The sequence below is a fragment of the Pelodiscus sinensis genome, chromosome 17 (assembly GCF_049634645.1).
Source record: "Pelodiscus sinensis isolate JC-2024 chromosome 17, ASM4963464v1, whole genome shotgun sequence".
Classification (NCBI taxonomy): domain Eukaryota; kingdom Metazoa; phylum Chordata; order Testudines; family Trionychidae; genus Pelodiscus; species Pelodiscus sinensis.
The window spans coordinates 30461211-30479290 of NC_134727.1; the positions used below are offsets into that span (position 1 = coordinate 30461211).

The 18080-nt window shown below is 46.0% G+C and overlaps 1 non-coding gene across 2 annotated transcripts in view; it reads right to left on the reverse strand.

Moving 5' to 3' along the window:
* Window positions 1-15042, reverse strand: part of LOC112544636 (uncharacterized) — a 132270-nt gene extending 117228 nt beyond the window's left edge. For both annotated transcript variants that reach the window (XR_012896374.1, XR_012896375.1), the window contains exon 1: window positions 14820-15042. This is a non-coding gene — a transcript (uncharacterized LOC112544636). The remainder of the gene's footprint in view (window positions 1-14819) is intronic.
* Window positions 15043-18080: the final 3038 nt, after the last annotated feature.

Here is an 18080-nt window from a genome sequence, read left to right on the forward strand (position 1 = left end):
TCTGGAAAAACACTGACAATTTTACAGTAGATCGTCATTACTTTTCCAGAAAAGCAAGCGGCCAGTGTAGACAGCTGGCAAGTTATTCCGGAAAAGCGGCTGCTTTTCTGGAATAAGTGGCCCAGTGTAGACACAGCCCTGGTGTAAATTGACTTAGTGCCACTAAAGTCAATGGAGCTATCCCAGTTTGCATGAGTGGAAGATCTGGCCCGATGTCCATGCTCAGTGAGTAAGTGGTAACTCTGAGCATTCTGACACAGGTTGCCCCTGAGAAAAGAGAGGAAGGTCATGCTCAGGAAAGAAGGAGAAATCCTAAAAGAGGAGGTGAGTGGGAAGAGCTATTTTATGGGTTCTATTGCTTCAGACTGACACACCAATCAGAGATCAACAGCACCTTGATTCTAGGGTGTGGCTATCAGTCAGTGTGACACCACACCCCCTATTCTTCATAAAGATATCGTTCTCCTATGAATGCAGCATAACTAAGATACATTTTATGCAAGATGGATCATGGGAGAGATCACTGGAAAAGTTATGATGTAGTATAATGTTCATATTTGTATGTGTGTGTCACTTTTGTATCTGGAGTTGGGAATATTGCCTATATAGCTATTACACACGGGTTTACACCTGGGAATGCCGGCCACACAGAACACAATCTGGATGAGCCATTAGGGAGACAATAGGACTTTGAAGATGCTAATCTCCCAGCCTCTTGAGAAGCTTCCTGGGATGCCGCTAACAACCTTGACACGTGACTGTTTGGACCCTGCAGGGTCATGTGGGCATGTCACCTGGTACTGGACTCCATCTTGTACAATTAGTATTTGTCCACTAATGGGGGGTGGCATTGGAGATCAAACTGGGAAACAACGCATTCCCCAATATATTTAAGACAGGGAAGTGAGTTAATCTACATTCTTTTTCTGACTGGATCCCTGCCCAAGATGACTGCTGTAAATACCTGACAATGAACTGGGAAAGAAAGGATGAAACCCAGGCTGAAAAAAGGTGTCTGGACTGTGAAAGAAATACCTAAAACATTGAGGCTACGTCTATACTGCAAAGCTATTTCGGGATACCGGCAGTATATTGAAATAGCTATTCAGCACTTCTAAAGCAGATTGTTATTTCGAAATAATGGATGCACTATTCCTGTGTGCCTGTAACCTCGTTCCACAAGGGTTAAGGGACGTTTCAGAATAGCGCTTTATTTCAAAACTGCATAGCTTATTTTGAAGGGTACAATGTAGCACCCTTAGGGTGAGAAATTACCTGTACTTGTAACCAGTTTCTTTAGTGTACTAAGCACAGTTTTCACATTTATTTGCTCAGTAATTTGCTTTGATCTGTTTGCTATCCCTTGTAATCACTTAAAAATCTATATTTTGTAGGGTTTTTTTTTCTTCTCTCTAAAGCAGAAGTGAAATTCATTGTGAAATTCATAAGTGGGGCAGAAAAGCTGTACATCTTTCACCACATTTCAGGGAGGAAGCAAATTTCAATGAGCCTACACTGTACAATTCTCTGGGCCGTGCAAGACTATACAAATTTGGTTTATCACTCCAGCTGAGACATGCACTTGAGTGCTGGGCCATTCCCTAGCTGATCTCAGTTTTCGTCTTTTTTGCAGCAAGGTGTGTCTCTCCCTGTGCATGTGCTGAAGAAAGCCTGAGGGCAATGTGAGGGAACCCCAAACATTGGAATAGGCAGGGATATCCCAGTATGGCAGGTGGTGCTCCAGAAGAGGGGACAACCCGTCATAATCAGAATGTGCTTTCTTTACAACTGTCCAATTACTGAGCATCTTAGATCAAAGTAGTGCAAGTGCAGAGGAAGAAAGATTTGCTGAAGAGTGTTCTGCAGTACCGAAGCGTGATGTCAAGACAAGTGTATTAGAGGAACAGGAGTTCACAGTGAAATAGCTTTAATTACAGTTGTCTTTCACTCCCTGGGATGTTCAAAATTGCACCAGGAAAATATAAAGACCAATGATAAAATGGTACAGCAGGCTTTGGATAAATGCCAAATAAATGCCTCAGATCCATATTTAAATAATGAAATGCAGATAACTTACTGAAAGGTTGTACCAGGGGAATTAGAACAGATATATTACAGGTTGAACCTCCCTAGTCTGGCATTCTCTGGTCCAGCAACATCCATGGACCTGTATGATTTTAGTTAGCCAGATGTCCACTTATGAGTGTGGCCAAGTTTCATGCAGTCCCATAAAGTTTGTTTACAGCCACTAGTCCTGGCTCTCAGAGTTCTGTGCTGTTATATAGCTCTAATTTACCCTCAAATGTCTTCCACTGCTTACTGGGAGCTTAGAAGTGTTGGCAATGCTGCTAGACAATATTGACCTCCCATGGTTCAGCAAAAATCCCTGGTCAAGTCCCAGACTAGAAAGGTTCAACTGGCAGAGACAGGAGAAAGGGAGAGATGACCATGGGAAGAGCAGTGGAAGGGCATTTTTTCCTGATTGAAAGAAGAATGCTAATTGTACAGCAGATGGTGACACCTGCAGAACAGTTATTTATGTACTGCTTTGGCATCCTTGGGTGATAGCTGCTGTAGAAGTGAGGAGGAGTGTTGTTACTGATTATGCGTCTTCGGTCATGTAGGCGCGTGCTGAGGGGGCACCCATTCCATTGTTTAATTAATTGTACTCGGAGGCACCCATCACTCCTTCACTGGATCTGGTGAAATCAAATGTTCATCTATTCCATCAGTAAAATCCCCAGGCTCTGGGTCTGGAGGAGTAACGTCAGGCACTGGAAAAGCAAAAACCCAAAAATTTAGCTGCCACCCTAAATTCAGAATCCCTTAGGGTTAAAAAAAAAAAAAAAAAAAAAAAGATAATTTCATGAAGGGGTTTTGTGTTAGCACTGATCGTTGTCTTCAGAATTCCCATAGAGAAGGGCCAGCAAATATGACATCAAAACAGAGGGCAGGGTCAAGAAAATAAATATGTAGGCACGAATCTCAGCTGATTTTCTATGTCAATTTTGAACACCTAAAGATCTGTTCCCTAGATCATGCAAAAAACACAGTTGCCATCAGAGAACATGCCATAAGGCTTTCCCATAGATTTCTACTGAGGACTCCCAGTCTAGTATTATAGAAGTCTGTCTTCCAAATAACAAACGTCAATCTTTTTTGCAAACTGATAGTGGCAGCCTGTCATGGGGCATCTTCCTGGTCCCCCTAAGGGGGCAGGTCGGGCCCTCTGCAACTTTTCAAATAGTGTTCTAGCCCATTAATATCAGTTCTGCCCACTTGCCAGGTAATGTGACCTAGTCATCAGGGTGTGTAACAATGCCCCTTTCTCAGCGTCATTTGGCCTAGAGGCCTGAGTCCATAGTAGCACCCCCACTCCAGCAGGGTATTGCACCCTAACAACCAAAGTCCATCACAACATCCTCCCCTCTTAGGGCAGTGCAGCCTAGAGGCCAAAGTCTATAGTGATGCCCCATTCCCCCAGGGCAGTGTGACCTAGTGGCCAGAGTCTATAGTAACGGCTCTCTCTGACAGGGCAGTGAGGCCCAATAGGCAGAGTCTATAACACCACCCTCCTTCTTTCAGAGCAATGTGGCCTAGAGGCCAGAGTTTATAGTAACACCCCTCTCCAGTAGGGCAATGTGGCCTAACAACTGGAGTCTATAGTCAAGTTGTGTCCCTTCATGGGGTTGGTGAGCAGCAGGTAGGGGGACCCAGGCCCACCCAGGGCCCTGTAAGTGGCAGAGTCAATCACCACTTGCTTGGCAGGGAATCCTACTGCAACACACCAAGCTCCCAGGGATCAATTGCCCACCTTGTGCTATTTCCCACCAGTGTCCTCAGGATAGTCCTTCCCATCTCACCTCTCCTGACTGGGTGCTTCATCTGCAGCCTCCCCCAGGCTGGTCTCCATAGTTTGGTCCAGTGATGGTTCCTCTTCAGGAGCTCTGGCAGCACCTCTTTCCCTAGCAGCAATCAGCCCAGACTGAGCAGCTCCACAGGCTTTTATAGCAGGCCTCCATCTGGAGCATGCCCAGTAGGGCTGTGGGGGCAGGGCCTCCTCAGCCAGGTAAGCAAGGTTAACCCCCTCTGCCCCAGCACGGGGGTTGATATTCCTGGTCATACAGCCCTTTTTATTTACTTCTGTTCCAAGGATATGTGAAATGATACAATGGTTTATTAAAAAGCCAAATTGGAGAGACATTGGTGCCTCTCGCTCTATGCTGGGTGAATATATGAAGGATTCAGGAGGCCAGATCAGTTACCTTCCTTGCCATCTCTAAATCTAAATGATGTTTCCTTTGAAATACAGCAGACTAGAAGATTTACCCAGCATTGCTCAGATCCTTAACTCAATTAATTTTTTGTTTTTCTTCATTTAAATAATTTCTCTGGGGTGGGGCTGGAGATGAGGGGTTCAGTAGGCAGGCTACCCCAGGAAAAGGGAACAACCCCAGCTTGAGATAGACAAGAAGTGTCTTCCCATTGTAACCCCCTTTTTCCTCCCCGGGTTACTCAGGTCAAACTCACAGGTGTGCCTGGGCACCTGATGGTTTTAACATAAAAGGAGATCATGAGTACCCCAGTGGTGATGTTGTTTAGTTGGGGAAACCCTATCCACCCCCTTGCTGATGTCCCTTGCTCATAAAGAACATAAAATGGCAGTGCCTCCACCTGGCTGGCCATGTAACACACTTACTGGTGTGCCTTGGGAACCTCCAGGAATAAACTTATTCCAATAATAAACTGGATATAACTCCAGAACAACAATTACAAATCATAAATAATATACAGGCAGTCCCCGAGTTACGCAGTGATCAGTTTCAGCAGCAGCTGACGTGGGGACGTCTGGGGTTCTTAAGTTGAATCTGTATGTAAGTCGGAACTGGTGTCCAGATTCAGTCTGTTGAAACTGATCAGCGGCTGATTTCAGGAAGCCTGGGGCAGAGCAACTCTGCCTCGGGCTTCCTGTAGTCAGCCGCTGGTCAGTTTCAGCAGCGGCTGAATCTGGACGCCAGTTCCGACTTACATACAGATTCAACTTAAGAACAAACCTACAGTCCCTATCTTGTACGTAACTCGGGGACTGCCTGTACATCTAGTAGATTGCATTAGAATGAACAACCTTTACTTAACTTACAGAAACAGGATTTAACAAATGAACAGTGAATAACATCAATTAACAAAGTACACAGAAGTAAAAGCTGCCATTTGCACTGCCAATATTGAGCCCACCCCAGAGTGTGCACACCCCTGGACTCAGAGTCCCAGAATCTTGCTTGCGTGGGTGCGCTTGAAGAACTGCAGCTGTAATGCAGATTCTCTGGAGGTAGGGTGTATGTGGGTCCAAGCTATGCAGCAGCTCTGGTTCACTAGGTTGGCCTCTCTGCCTCTGTTTCAACCCAGAGTTAGTCTGTTTCTCTGAGGTCTGTCCCAGGCAACATTTCCCCAAAGATGCCCAGTTATTCACAGTCTCCTTCTGTGTGCTGGATGCAGAGTAGCTTCTTGCCACAAGTACAGCCAAAGGTTCTCCCCTCTAGGGCAATCAGAAGCAGCCTGCTAGATCCCAGTTCCAAAGGCTCGCTGTCCCAGTCTGCAACTGCCACATAACAGCTCCTGAACTGGATCAAACTCCTCCACAGCAGCCTGACTCCCTTTCTGCTCCAAAAACAGAGGGAAGAGTCCACAGACTCCTGAGTCTTCCTCCACACACCTGGAGAGAACTCCAGATCTCCAAAACAAAAGTCACTTTCTTCCTGTTTTCCTCAGGGCTCATGGGAACTGTAGTCTTTGGGGATAGATTGCAGCACACAGGGTCTTCCCAGAAAATAAGCAGAGGCACCTTTAGTAAAAGGACTACACCATGGTCACTACAGCTCCAGTGAGCACAGCCAGTGGAAGGGTGCATGTTCCCTGACTGGGGGGCAGACAGACACACAGAAACAGACACATTTTCTCAAATATATAATAGATTATGGCCTGGTTTATTTTTCTCAGCTAGCTATTCCTCTACCGATGGCATATAATCCTATAATTTTCTGACATAACACGGTTATAAAACATTGTCATATATTCTGTGGTAGGAAATCTGACAATTTAAGAAGTTTCATCTGTGTCCAGACAACGATGGTTTTTCACACCCTGTTAAAATGCCTTTCTATTTCTGCTCTCACAAGTACTCCAGAATTGAATGAAATCTGGAATCCCGCATGGGGATGTGAGGACTTTCCAGGGTGCTAAACAGCAGTCTTTTAGACGCAGCTTGAGTTGATTAATAGGCAGTTTGCCAGGATGGGATTGCTGCTCTATTTTGTAGTGTTGTGCTATTATTAAACTATTGAAAGAATATTGAGCAACAGACAGCTTTATAGTAAACCACCAGTTCCTGTGTTTCTCTGCGCTGCCTGGGGATTAGAACAGTAGCTGCCACTCTGAAAATCCAACTTCCAGGCAGGGAAGGGATAATGAACACTTGATCGAAGGATCTTCTGTTCTTCCCATGGCGCAATAATTATAGACTGAAATGTTTTCTAAAACAGGAAAGGCTGGCTCAGCCATTGAGAGGCAATAAACAGCCTGGAGTCCGCCCACCACATGGCCACAGCCTCTGGAGCACAAGGTAGCTCATCCCACTCAGGCAGCGTCCAGACAGCCAACACAGGCTACAGAGCTGGCAGGAAATGCAGGCATGTCCAGCCAGGTCCCTGGAGAGAGCTAGGAGACCGGAAGCCAGGATAAGTAGGCCTCTCCATCCCCTCAGTGCCCGGACTAGCTACAGAGCTGGCAGGAAATGCCCCTAATGCCAATTCTCCCCACATTGGAGGCCGGGGAGATCATTTAAGAAGAGACTGCATGGGGTGCAGGAAAGGACATGTGCTCCTGCGGCTGAAGGGATGTAGCAGGTGGTAAGTGTGAGCACAGAGCTACCAGAGAGGCACCAAAATGGAGGCAGATGGTGTCACGGAGGAGTGGAGAGTCTCTGGGTCCTGCACCCCCGTCCGCAGCCAGATGTGACTCTCAGCCATCAAGTAGAACAGAAAGTTTATTCATTGACAGGGATACAGTGTAGCACAGACATGCTGTTAACACAGGAGCCAGGAGCAGCTAGTATAGTCCATCCTAGGGAGAGGGGGGCCAAGAGCCAATGTCCTGGGCCCCCTCCCTGCATCCTAAGCCAGCCAAGAAAACTCAAACACTCCTCCACAAGCCCCGCCCCCTCCTCAACAAGCCCCGCCCTCTCCTTTGTCCGGTTTCCCAGGCAAAAAGGTGTCACCTAATGTCACCTGGTTGCCCCCCTCCCACACACACACACCTAGGCTCAGGTTACAAAAGAGCCTGAGCTATTGTTGTGTACAAGCTAAGATGGGGCAACCTAGGGCAGCCTCCCCCTCTGTGAGAGTCACACCCCAAACTCCCATCCCCAGCCAGGCACCAATGCAGTGCCCAGGGAAACTGAGGCACACACAGAGTTACAGCACAGGACAGTAGGAATCACATGCAACATAACAAAGTGAATCCAATCCCCACTTCATCAGAGGTGGAAAGAAAACAAGAATCCAGGCAAGAACCTTAGCTGGCCAAAGCACTGAGCAGAGCTAAGACAATGAATAGTCACTTGACACTGCCAGCTTTGAAGAAATGAGCACCTAATGTCATTCCTGAGCAACTGGTTTTGGCCAGTGGGAGCTATGACCAGCTTGTGTCTGTTGGAGAAAAGGCAACTGGAGGAACTTTTAAGGGTGGCGATGAGCCAAATATTGAAATAAATAAAAGATTAAATCAGAGAGTGGGACTGGAAGGACCCGTCCTTCACTAAAGTACCCATCAACAAGACAATAGGCTCTCAAGTCACACTGTAAACCAAGTCCTCCAGACGGCCTGAAGTGAAGAGCTAGCTGACGTTGAATCAGGCATATTTTGAACACATCGTGCCTGTAACACAAGAACTAGGGGTCACCAAATGAAATGAATAGGCAGCAGGTTTAAAACAAATAAAAGGAAGTACGTCTTCACACAACAGACAGTCAAACTGTGAAACTCCTTGCCAGAGGATGTTGTAAAGTCCAGGACTATAAGGCTGTGTCTAGCTGCTTTTGCGGAAAAACTTGCCAGCTGTCTACACTGGCTGCTTGAACACTGACGATCTCATGTAAGAAATCAGTGCTTCTTGTGGAAATATTATGCTGCTCTTGTTCGGGCAAAAGTCCTTTTGCGCAAAAGCTTTTGCGCAAAAGGGCCAATGTAGACAGCTCAGATTTGTTTTGCGCAAAAAAGCCCCGATCGTGAAAATGGTGATCGGGGCTTTCTTCTGCAAAACCACTTCTAGATTGGCACGGACGCTTTTCTGCAAAAAGTGCTTTTGTGGAAAAGTGTCCGTGCCAATCTAGACGCTCTTTTCCGCAAATGCTTTTAACTGAAAACTTTTCCGTTAAAAGCATTTGTGGAAAATCATGCCAGTCTAGACGTAGCCTAAGGGAATGTCTACACTAGCCACCCTAGTTCGAACTAGGGTGGCTAATGTAGTCATTCGAACTTGCAAATGAAGCCTTGGATTAAAATATCCCGGGCTTTATTTGCATGTCCCCAGGCGCCGCAATTTTTAAATGACCAGTAGTTCGGACTCCTTGCCCGCGGCTACACTCCTGCAATGAGGAGTAATGGTAGTCTGAATTAGGGGCTTTAGTTCGAACTACCTAGCCCATGCCGCGAGTAGCCGCGGGCAGGAGTCCGAACTACCGGGCATTTAAAAATGGCAGCGCCCGGGAACATGCAAATAAAGCCCGAGATATTTTAATCCCTGGCTTCATTTGCAAGTTCGAATGACTACATTAGCTACCGTAGTTCGAACTAGGGTGGCAGTGCAGACATACTCTAAGAGGGTCCAAAAAAGAGCTAGATAAATTCATGGAGGTTAGGTCCATCAATGGCTATTAGCCAGGATGGGTAGGAATGGTGTCCTTAAGTCTCTATTTGTTAGAAGATGGGAATGGGCAACAGGGTGGATCACTTGATAACTACTTGTTCTATTCATTCCCATTGGGGCACCTGGCATTGGCAACTAGCAGAGGACAGGATACTGGGCTAAATGGATCTTTGGTCTAACCCAATATGGTAGTTCTTATAAAATTTCCTTTAGTTCATGAGTGTAATTTAACACCCAGCCAAATATAATGTATCTATGCTCAGAAACGGGAGTATCAAACCGCAGTCACTCTGCTTTTCAGCAGAGTTGCAAACACTGGACAACAGTGAGAACTATTCAAGGGTGTCTAGAACTGCACTTCTCATCTACGGAGGAGGTAGAATCAGAGGGGCAAGCCTGATCTTTCCTGTGCCGCTCAGATAATAAATCGCTTGGAAAGCAAAGCAAGGGAGATCAGTAAAGAAGTGGGGCCTTTCCACCCACCCTCCACCCCCTAGCTGTCTTTTCTCTCCCACATTTTTATAGGAACAAAACCACTAATGCAGAACAAGTCTAATTATTTTTATGTGAACAAAAAAAACTCCGTTCTCCGTTTTTTTGTGAGGGGGTGGAGAGGAGAGACAGGTTGTGTCACATTCAGGGAGAAGCAAGTGGTTTGACAGTTCTGCTGGGGGGCAAATGTGAATATCTTTTTTCAGAAATGTCAGAAGCATCCAGGACACAGTGCAAATCAGTTTGCCAGACTTTAGTCACAGAAACAACGATGGATAAAACACTATAAATACCAGCTCACTGCTGGGAGCACTCGTACACCCATAGGTTTGGATAGGTATGTTCCATCCCTCTTTGCCCAAATGAACAAGCCTGGTTAGAACATCTGCTGATACTCTTGCTCCGGGCAAAAGGCCTGCTCAATAGCTTCTAAAAGGTGGCAGTGTGGCCTTAGGGATAGGGCACCAGAGCAGGACTTGAGACCTGACTCTGCCACTGCCTTGATGGGTGACCTTGTGCAGGGCATGTCAGCTTTGTATTATCCCCATTATACAGATCAGGATAGTGATACTGACCTGTCTTGTAAAGCACTTTGGCTTTGTCTACACTTAACAGCACTGTCAATCTACTGGCATAGCTGAAGTCGATATACCAGCCATGGAGCCTTATGTACGGTAAGGTTGACGGGGCTGCCTTTCCATCAACACCAGCTACTGTTTTCGTCTTGGTGGAGTACCGGCATCGATGGGAGAGCATTCTGAGATTGATTTATCATGGCTAGGGTAGACACAATAAATTGATGGCTGATCGACTGATCGCTGTAGAGTCAATCCACTGCATAGTGTAGACAAGACCTTTGAGAGCTACTAACGATGAGGAGTGTCTAAGAGCTAGGCATTGTTGGGTCAGTGTTATGTTCTTAATTAATGATTGTTATTATTCAGGGAAGCCCCCAAAAAGGATGGCTCTGGCCAGTGCATGCTATAGGCGTGTACAGGTAACAAACAGCATACGTTGTTTGCTGCATCACTTCTTCACTGTCTGCTTCCTGTCTACAACCCTCATGTCTATACTGAAATGCTCTTGAGTCTAAAGACATCCACAGCCTCCTGCAGCACTTGGCACTTTAAAATCTCCATATCCATAGGCATGCTGACAGGCTCAGTGGGTTTAAGTCAAATATCTCTTGCATTGGTTTGATGTGTTTTTTGCTGGTGTGTGCTTGGAAATGTAAAATGAGAAAATATTAGGCTGCAACTGTGGTGGCATGAGAAGCAAAACAGGGTAGCTGCCCTGACTACCTGCCTGTGGTCTCAGATGGATACATATGGCTGCTAGTCCATCCCACAGCCCACACTGTTGCGACTATGCACTCTTTTTAGTGCACTGATTGGATCATAGCTGGGAGTCACATCCACAGCTCCAAAGGAAGACATACCCTGAGGCAGGGGTTCTCAAACTTTGTGATACCACAACCCCCCTCTAAGTTGCTCGCAACCCCCCCGGGGGGGTCAGGACCCACAGTTTAAGAAATGTGGCCCTGAGGGAATAAATTCAGATCCTAAGCTGTCTCTAGGAAGCGTTTTTTTTTTTTTTTTTTTTTAACAGGACTAAAGCAGCATTTTTCAAGTGAATGACTATAGGTTAATTGGTTAGGGGACTGAGTTGAGCTGTAACAGCAGAATGCCAAAATATCATCCTCCTCCTCACCTCACTTCCCCCCAACACCAAAATAAGATGCAGCCCTAGGCATGCTCCATTTGTTTCCGATGCCCTGATGCAGCTGTTTCATGTGGGAAAGTTTCAGAGATTCTTTCCATTTTGAGTCTGGGAAAGATAGAGACAGCAAGGATCTGTGAAGGGTGACAATGAAAGCAACAGCGAGAGGCTGAGAACTAGGGGCTCTTATCAGAATATCCTTGATTTGGGGATTCCAATACTGTACCTTTAAGATTATTCGATCCAAGTCTTGTCTTTACTCTTATTCAAGAAGCCTCTGAACTATTCACGTGAGAAATATAATTATACCTTTTACAGTATGAAACACTATTTAGAGTTGTGGAAAATGGCCTGGCTTAGCTGTATTGAGTACTCCACATTATTTAAACCTTTAATCCAGTTCTCAGACTGGCTCACTCACACATTACTGCCAAATTATCTGTATTATCAGGGTTACAAACGTCATTATGCTTTGCATAGAAGAGATCACTTGACTTTTCTTCCACTATCATATATAACTTTTCTTAAAATTACAGCTTCCAGGACAAGATTCCCATGCTGCTAGGATTTCTGACCCAGCCCCCAGGCAATAGGAAAGAGAACTGACTTATTTGCACCGTGGGACATTTTATTTTATTCTTGAATTGTCGTATTTAATTAAGCAACATTTTTTGTGTCTGGAAAGATTTCAAAGTTTCCAACTCAGCAGCCCATGTTCCAGCTGTTAGACAAGGGGTAGGCAAGGGAGACTCTGCGGGCCAGATCCAGCCCACCAAGGGGGTTGATCTGGCCTGCAGCCACCCTGTCACCCTTCTACCCCCAGGCCAATTGAGATCTAGGGACAGGGGAGCACATGAAGTCTCCTCCCCCTGCCAGGGGTGCGAGGCACGAGAGGGAACCGCCAGCTGTTCTAAACTATAGGTTTACTCTAGGTGCCACACGCCCCTGGTAGGGTAGGGGGCAGGGAGCGAGAGACTTTGTGTGGTCCCCGCCTCCAGGCCCTGATGGCTTGAGGGAGCAGGCCACACATGAAGTCTCCTCTCACCACCAAGGGCACGCTGCACCTAGAGGGAACTGTGAGTTGTTTTAAACAGCTGGCAGTTCCCTCTAGGCGCTGGGGAGAAGCAAGGACTTCACACATTCTACCACCCCCAGACCAATTAGGGTCTGTGGGCAGGGGAACATGGGAAGTACCTTGGCCCTGCCCCTTCTGGGGCAGCCCAGGGCTACTTCAGAAATTTGTGAAGTGGCCCCTCTTCCAAAATTATTACCTATCCCTGTATTAGATTAAAGCACATCTATGTCTACACTAGCCCCCTAGTTCGAACTAGGGAGGCTAATGTAGGCATTCCAAGTTGCAAATGAAGCCCAAGATTTAAATATTCCGGGCTTTATTTGCATCTTCCCATCCAGGCGCCATTTTTAAATCCCCTTCGTCTGAACTAACTGCACGCAGCTACACGCGGCAGTCAAACGTTAACTCAAACTAAACCCTTAGTTCGAGTTAACTGTTACACCTCAAGGAATGTGTAGGAGTGCCTAATATTTAAAAAAAAAACACAAACAAAACACTCTGCTAGAAATTGTGCCAGAGGCAAATGAAACATAAAAAACATAAAAAACATCACCTCCACTGCCAACAAAAAGACCTTGCAATGTTTCCTAACTGCTCCTGCAAGAGCTTAGTGTGGAACAAAGAGTTTTGTTCCGGGCAGTTCTGTGTCACCTTCCACAGAACATCACAGGGATCGGCTGAGAAGCTGTACCTCAGCTAGATGATTGATTCATGAGCACAACCTGCTGGTTCTGAGTGCAACAGAACAACAACAAAAAAGCTTCAGCATTTGAACACTTAGGGTATGTCTAGACTACCATGCCTCTGTCGGCAGAGGCATGTAAATTAGACTACCCGACACAGTCAATGAAGCGGGGATTTAACTATCCCCGGCTTCATTAAAATAAAAATGGCCACCGCGCTGTGCCGGCTCAGCTGATCGTCAGCACAGCGTGGCAGTCAAGACACGGATCGGTCGACAGGGAACGCCTTTGTCGACCTCTTCCTTATGCCTCAAGAAACAAGGTTTACAGGAGCGGTCAACAAAGGCATTCCCTGTCGACCGATCCGCGTCTTGACTGCCGCGCTGTGCCGATGATCAGCTGAGCCGGCACAGCGCGGTGGCCATTTTTATTTTAATGAAGCCGGGGATATTTAAATCCCCGCTTCATTGACTATGTCGGGTAGTCTAATTTACATACCTCTGGCGACAGAGGCATGTAGTGTAGACATACCCTTAGATTTCAACTCATACCTGTACTTCTCATATCAATCCATAGCCTCCCTCCTGTAATATTAAATGGTATTTTAAGAAGCTATACAGGAATTGTACATGTTCACCTGAGCCCTACTGAATCATCTTGCTGGTATTTTCAAAAGTGCCTAAGTGATTTCTGATTATACACCCCTTTGAAAGTAAGAGGATTGTGTGCTCTCCTGGCTCTGTCGGAAAATCCTGCCCTTCAAACACGTAGCTCTCTAAAATAAGAGTGCCCATTCCTCACTCTGGGTGTGCTTGACAATCTTGTCAAAACACACATAAATGAATGAACAGAGCTACCAGTTACCCAGGAGCCAGTCAAATAAGGCAGCAAACTAACCAATAGAACAAAGGAATGGGCCTCCTCACAAAACCCCACACTGTCCCTCCTCAGCTCTGACCGAGCCAGGGGGGAAAGACGGGCCTTGTGGCTCAGCCTGAAGATCAGCAAATTAGGTTGTTACAGCCTAAGAAAAAAAGGCAAGTTTCTAAGGCTCAGGGCTTTGCTGACCACCCCTCTCCCTTTCTCACAATGGGGGAATCCAGTGGGATTATTGCAGGTGTTAGGATGGGCAATTCATTTTGATCGGCCGTAGAGACAACGCATCCTTAGCCCCCACAGACACAACACAACACAGCTCCTAGGGTTGGGGTCTCATAACACTAGGAATTAGTTTCACCCCTACCCCTAGGGCAAGGGCCTGTGGCAGCTGCCAGGGTTCAGTTCCTGTCCATGTTTAGGGGGCCCTTTCTAAAAGAAACAAAACATATGGCTCCAGCCCCCACCTAGCATTTTATTCTGTTCCAGTTTAAGGAACTGAAAATGTAACTCACTCCCTGGTCTCCTTCTGAGGTGTTTCTTCCTCATGTGCAAGCAGTCAGGAGTCCTTGGGAATATGAACTGTCATGGCTCCTTCCCCACTCTGGCATGATAAATGCAGAAGTGGGGGCCAGCAAGTGTACCCCAAAGCCTTATCTACCAGGCTTTGGTATAAAACTTCCCCCCAAGATCTTAAAAACCTAGATCTTGGGAATAAAACTTCCGCTGCCACCACCCAAATATTGATAAAGAAATCAGGGGAAAGATCATTTGGGAAATCTTACCCCTAAAATAAAAATCAAGGAACACAATTAACCACTGCCAGGTTAATAAAAAGAAAAGAAAGAACCTTTATTATTACAACAATATTCCTGTTGCAAACATAATGACTAGATAGGGAGGTAACAAAATATACTCATGGAGAAACTCCATGGGCCTAGAACTTAGTTACAAAGAAAAGCCAAAACATCTTTTAAACAGTGCCAGATCCCATACCCAACCCTTAAAACAATAAAACCTAACGAAACTGCCTAAACTTTACCCTACTTACAGAAAATGAAGAATGGTGTCTTGGAGAGAGAGAGAGACATGCTTGTCCCTCTCTGTAGCTGCAGAGAACTCCCCGAGAGACAAAAGGAGAAAAGAAAAAAACCCAAATTCCTTTGTCCCAGTTTGAAAAGTCCCACCTACATTCTTATTGGTCTCTCCACCTGGCTAGGTGTAGTTAACCCCTTAATCCCCAGGCTGCTGGCTAACCCTCATAATCATGACATGAACCACAGCTGCCTTTTCTTGAAGGAAAAATTCAGTGAGCACATATTTACACACAAATAGAAATGAACTAAGCCTAACCAGTGTTCAACAGGGCTAACTGGACCCACATGCCCTGTTATTAATTGCCAGTCTCCAGGCACCTGAACTTCACTCACAAATCGGCTCAGTGGTGGTTGTGCTGGGTCCTGCATGCATAGGTGCCTATCCAATGATGCACACACTGCCTGGTCCTGCTGTTGATTATGACTAGTGGATCTAACTTTGCAAAGTCCACTCCATCTGCTCAGCTACTGCTGAGTTTGGTTTCACCTTGCAAAATGAGCTCCAAACACTTCGGATGCTGCCCCTGATGCACTGCTGCTACTGATGGGAGTTGTAGTTCAACTGCCTCATGCACCCACTCTGAGCTGGGTTCCCGAACTCTACTACATTTCCCATGATTCACCAGGCCCATAATGCACGTTGGTAACACAGCAAGAATAGAAACCACATTGTATCATGAGAGATTTGGAGGCCTAGCCCATGGAGGACAATGGGAGCATTAGGCAGCCAAACTACAGTACCCACAATGCAAGGTGATGACTTTTGCAATTTTAAAAAAAAAATTCAGTCCAATTTTTTTTTTGTCCAAAAGTTTTTGGTTCTTGGATGAAATTTTCAATTTTTGATTTTTCAATAAAAAGTTGGGTTTTTAGAACCAAAATCCCTCTCCCCCTCACTGTTCTGACCAATCCACAAATGATAGACATGAAAGGATTGATTAAAGACGGATTTTCTTCTGGTAAAACACTAATTTCTATAGTACCTTAAGGCTACGTCTAGACTGGCATGATTTTCCGGAAATGCTTTCAACGGAAAAGTTTTCCGTTAAAAGCATTTTCAGAACAGAGCATCTAGATTGGCACGGACGCTTTTCCGCAAAAGCACTTTTTGCGGAAAAGTGTCCGTGCCAATCTAGACGTGCTTTTCCGCAAAAAAAGCCCACGATCAGGGCTTTTTTGTGGAAAACAGATCTGAGCTGTCTACACTGGCCCTTTTGCGCAAAAGTTTTGCGCAAAAGGACTTTTGTCTGAACGGGAGCAGCCTAGTATTTCCGCAAGAACACTGACAATCTTACATGAGATCGTCAGTACTTTTGCGCAAATTCAAGTGGCCAGTGTAGACAGCTGGCAAGTTTTTCCAGAAAAGCGGCTGATTTTCTGGAAAAACTGGCCAGTCTAGACACAGCCGATGATATTTCACTTAAAACTTCATAATTAGCTTAGCATACACTTAGCCCTGGTCTACAGTAGGGCTTTATTTTGAAATAACCCCCCCTTAGGTCAAATTTATAATTGGAGTGTCTACACTACCAGGCCCAATATTTGGAAATCTGTACTCCTGTTTTTCTCGGGGAATAACACTAATTCCAAAATAGTTATTTCAAAATAGTGACATGTGGACGGTATTGTGCTGCTATTAAAAAATAGCTCTTTCCCAGAGTAATTAGAATTAATTACTCTCAGTGCTTCCTGGGGCTCTAAGTCGAGGTAGTATGTCCACATTAACGGAGCCTGCTTCAAGCTAATTCTGAGGCTTCCCTGTAGCGGGGACATGCTATTTCAATTTTGTGAAATCGGAAGTTAATTCAAATTTAATTATTTCAAAATAGCTTCCTACTGTAGACAGACCCTTGGAGTTTCCTTTGTTTTTTGTAAACCTGCCACTCTCATTGGATGGATCACTCAAAATTAAGACCATTTAGTTATGGCTGAAGTCTCTGACTGTTTGTGCCCTTCTCTCCTGCAGCGATGATTGCTCTTGAGGAAGCATCTGCCATTTGATCACAGTTGTCCTTTCCCTGACGTCAGTAACGCTGTTTTTCAGGAGTTCAATACTGACACCTGGGGAGCGTTCCACCCACTGCCAGCATATGCTGTGACCTCCAGGAAGGAAATTGATGGCCTCAGTCTCAGTAATGTCATCATCCCCCAATGTCATCCAGCAGTATGCTTCATTTCCGATTGCTCTGAGAACCATGACATGTGCCTGGGGCCACCCTGGGGGATTAAAAAATAAAATGCCAAGTGAAAGTCACTAAAAAGGGAGCTCACCCAATGATCTGAAAAATGCAAATAGCCGAGATCCTCAGCTGAGCTGTCTGCCTCAGGAGATTACGGTGGCTTTATGCAGAGCTATTTTGCACTGTTCTCATTCTCTCTTGGCTGGCCAGAGAGCTGATTGACAAAGTCAAGTGGTGACAAGGTGGGTGAGGTAATATCTTTTACGGGACCAACTTATGTGGGTGAGAAAGAGAGAGCTTCTGAGCCTGGGGACCTGAAGGACAGCTCTGTGTAGCTCAAAACGGGTCTTACCTTATCTTGTTACTATCATAGCTATAACTACACTACTTTCAAAGTCAAAGGGTGCCTATTTGAAGCACACACACAAAAGATAGGCTTGACACTGGTAGGGTTGTCAGGTGTCCGGTTTTTACCTGGAGAGTTTGGTATTCGGGTCCCCCGTCTGGTAAAAAAACAACAGAAAATACCGGACATGTGAAATGTCTGGTATTTCCTGTTTCCCTTGGATGGAAGCCCGGTGGGGACAGTTTTTCCCTGCCGCATTTGGCAGGGGAAGGAGAGTGAGGAGCGCAGGGCCATTTAAAGGGCAGGGGAAGGAGAGTGAGGAGCGCAGGGCCATTTAAAGGGCAGGGGAAGGAGAGTGAGGAGCGCAGGGCCATTTAAAGGTGCAGCAACTTTTTTTTTTTTTTGCTCAACCAAGTTTGCCATGTTCGGGATTTTTGTTGAAAGCATCTGGCAAGCCTAGCTGCTGGGGGGGGGGGGGGGGGGGGAGGGGAGGGGAGAGAGGGAAGGGAAGCAAATGGGCCCAACAATACAAAAGGGGCCCGAGACTCCCAGCTGCTGCCACTCCTAGGGCAGAAGTGCTGGCGTCCAGAATCCCAGGCCCTTTACATTGCCACCAGAGTGCTGAACCATGGACTCCGGGAGACGCTGAGTATTGGAGAGGTGGGCATGCTGCGCTCCAGGCAGTGATG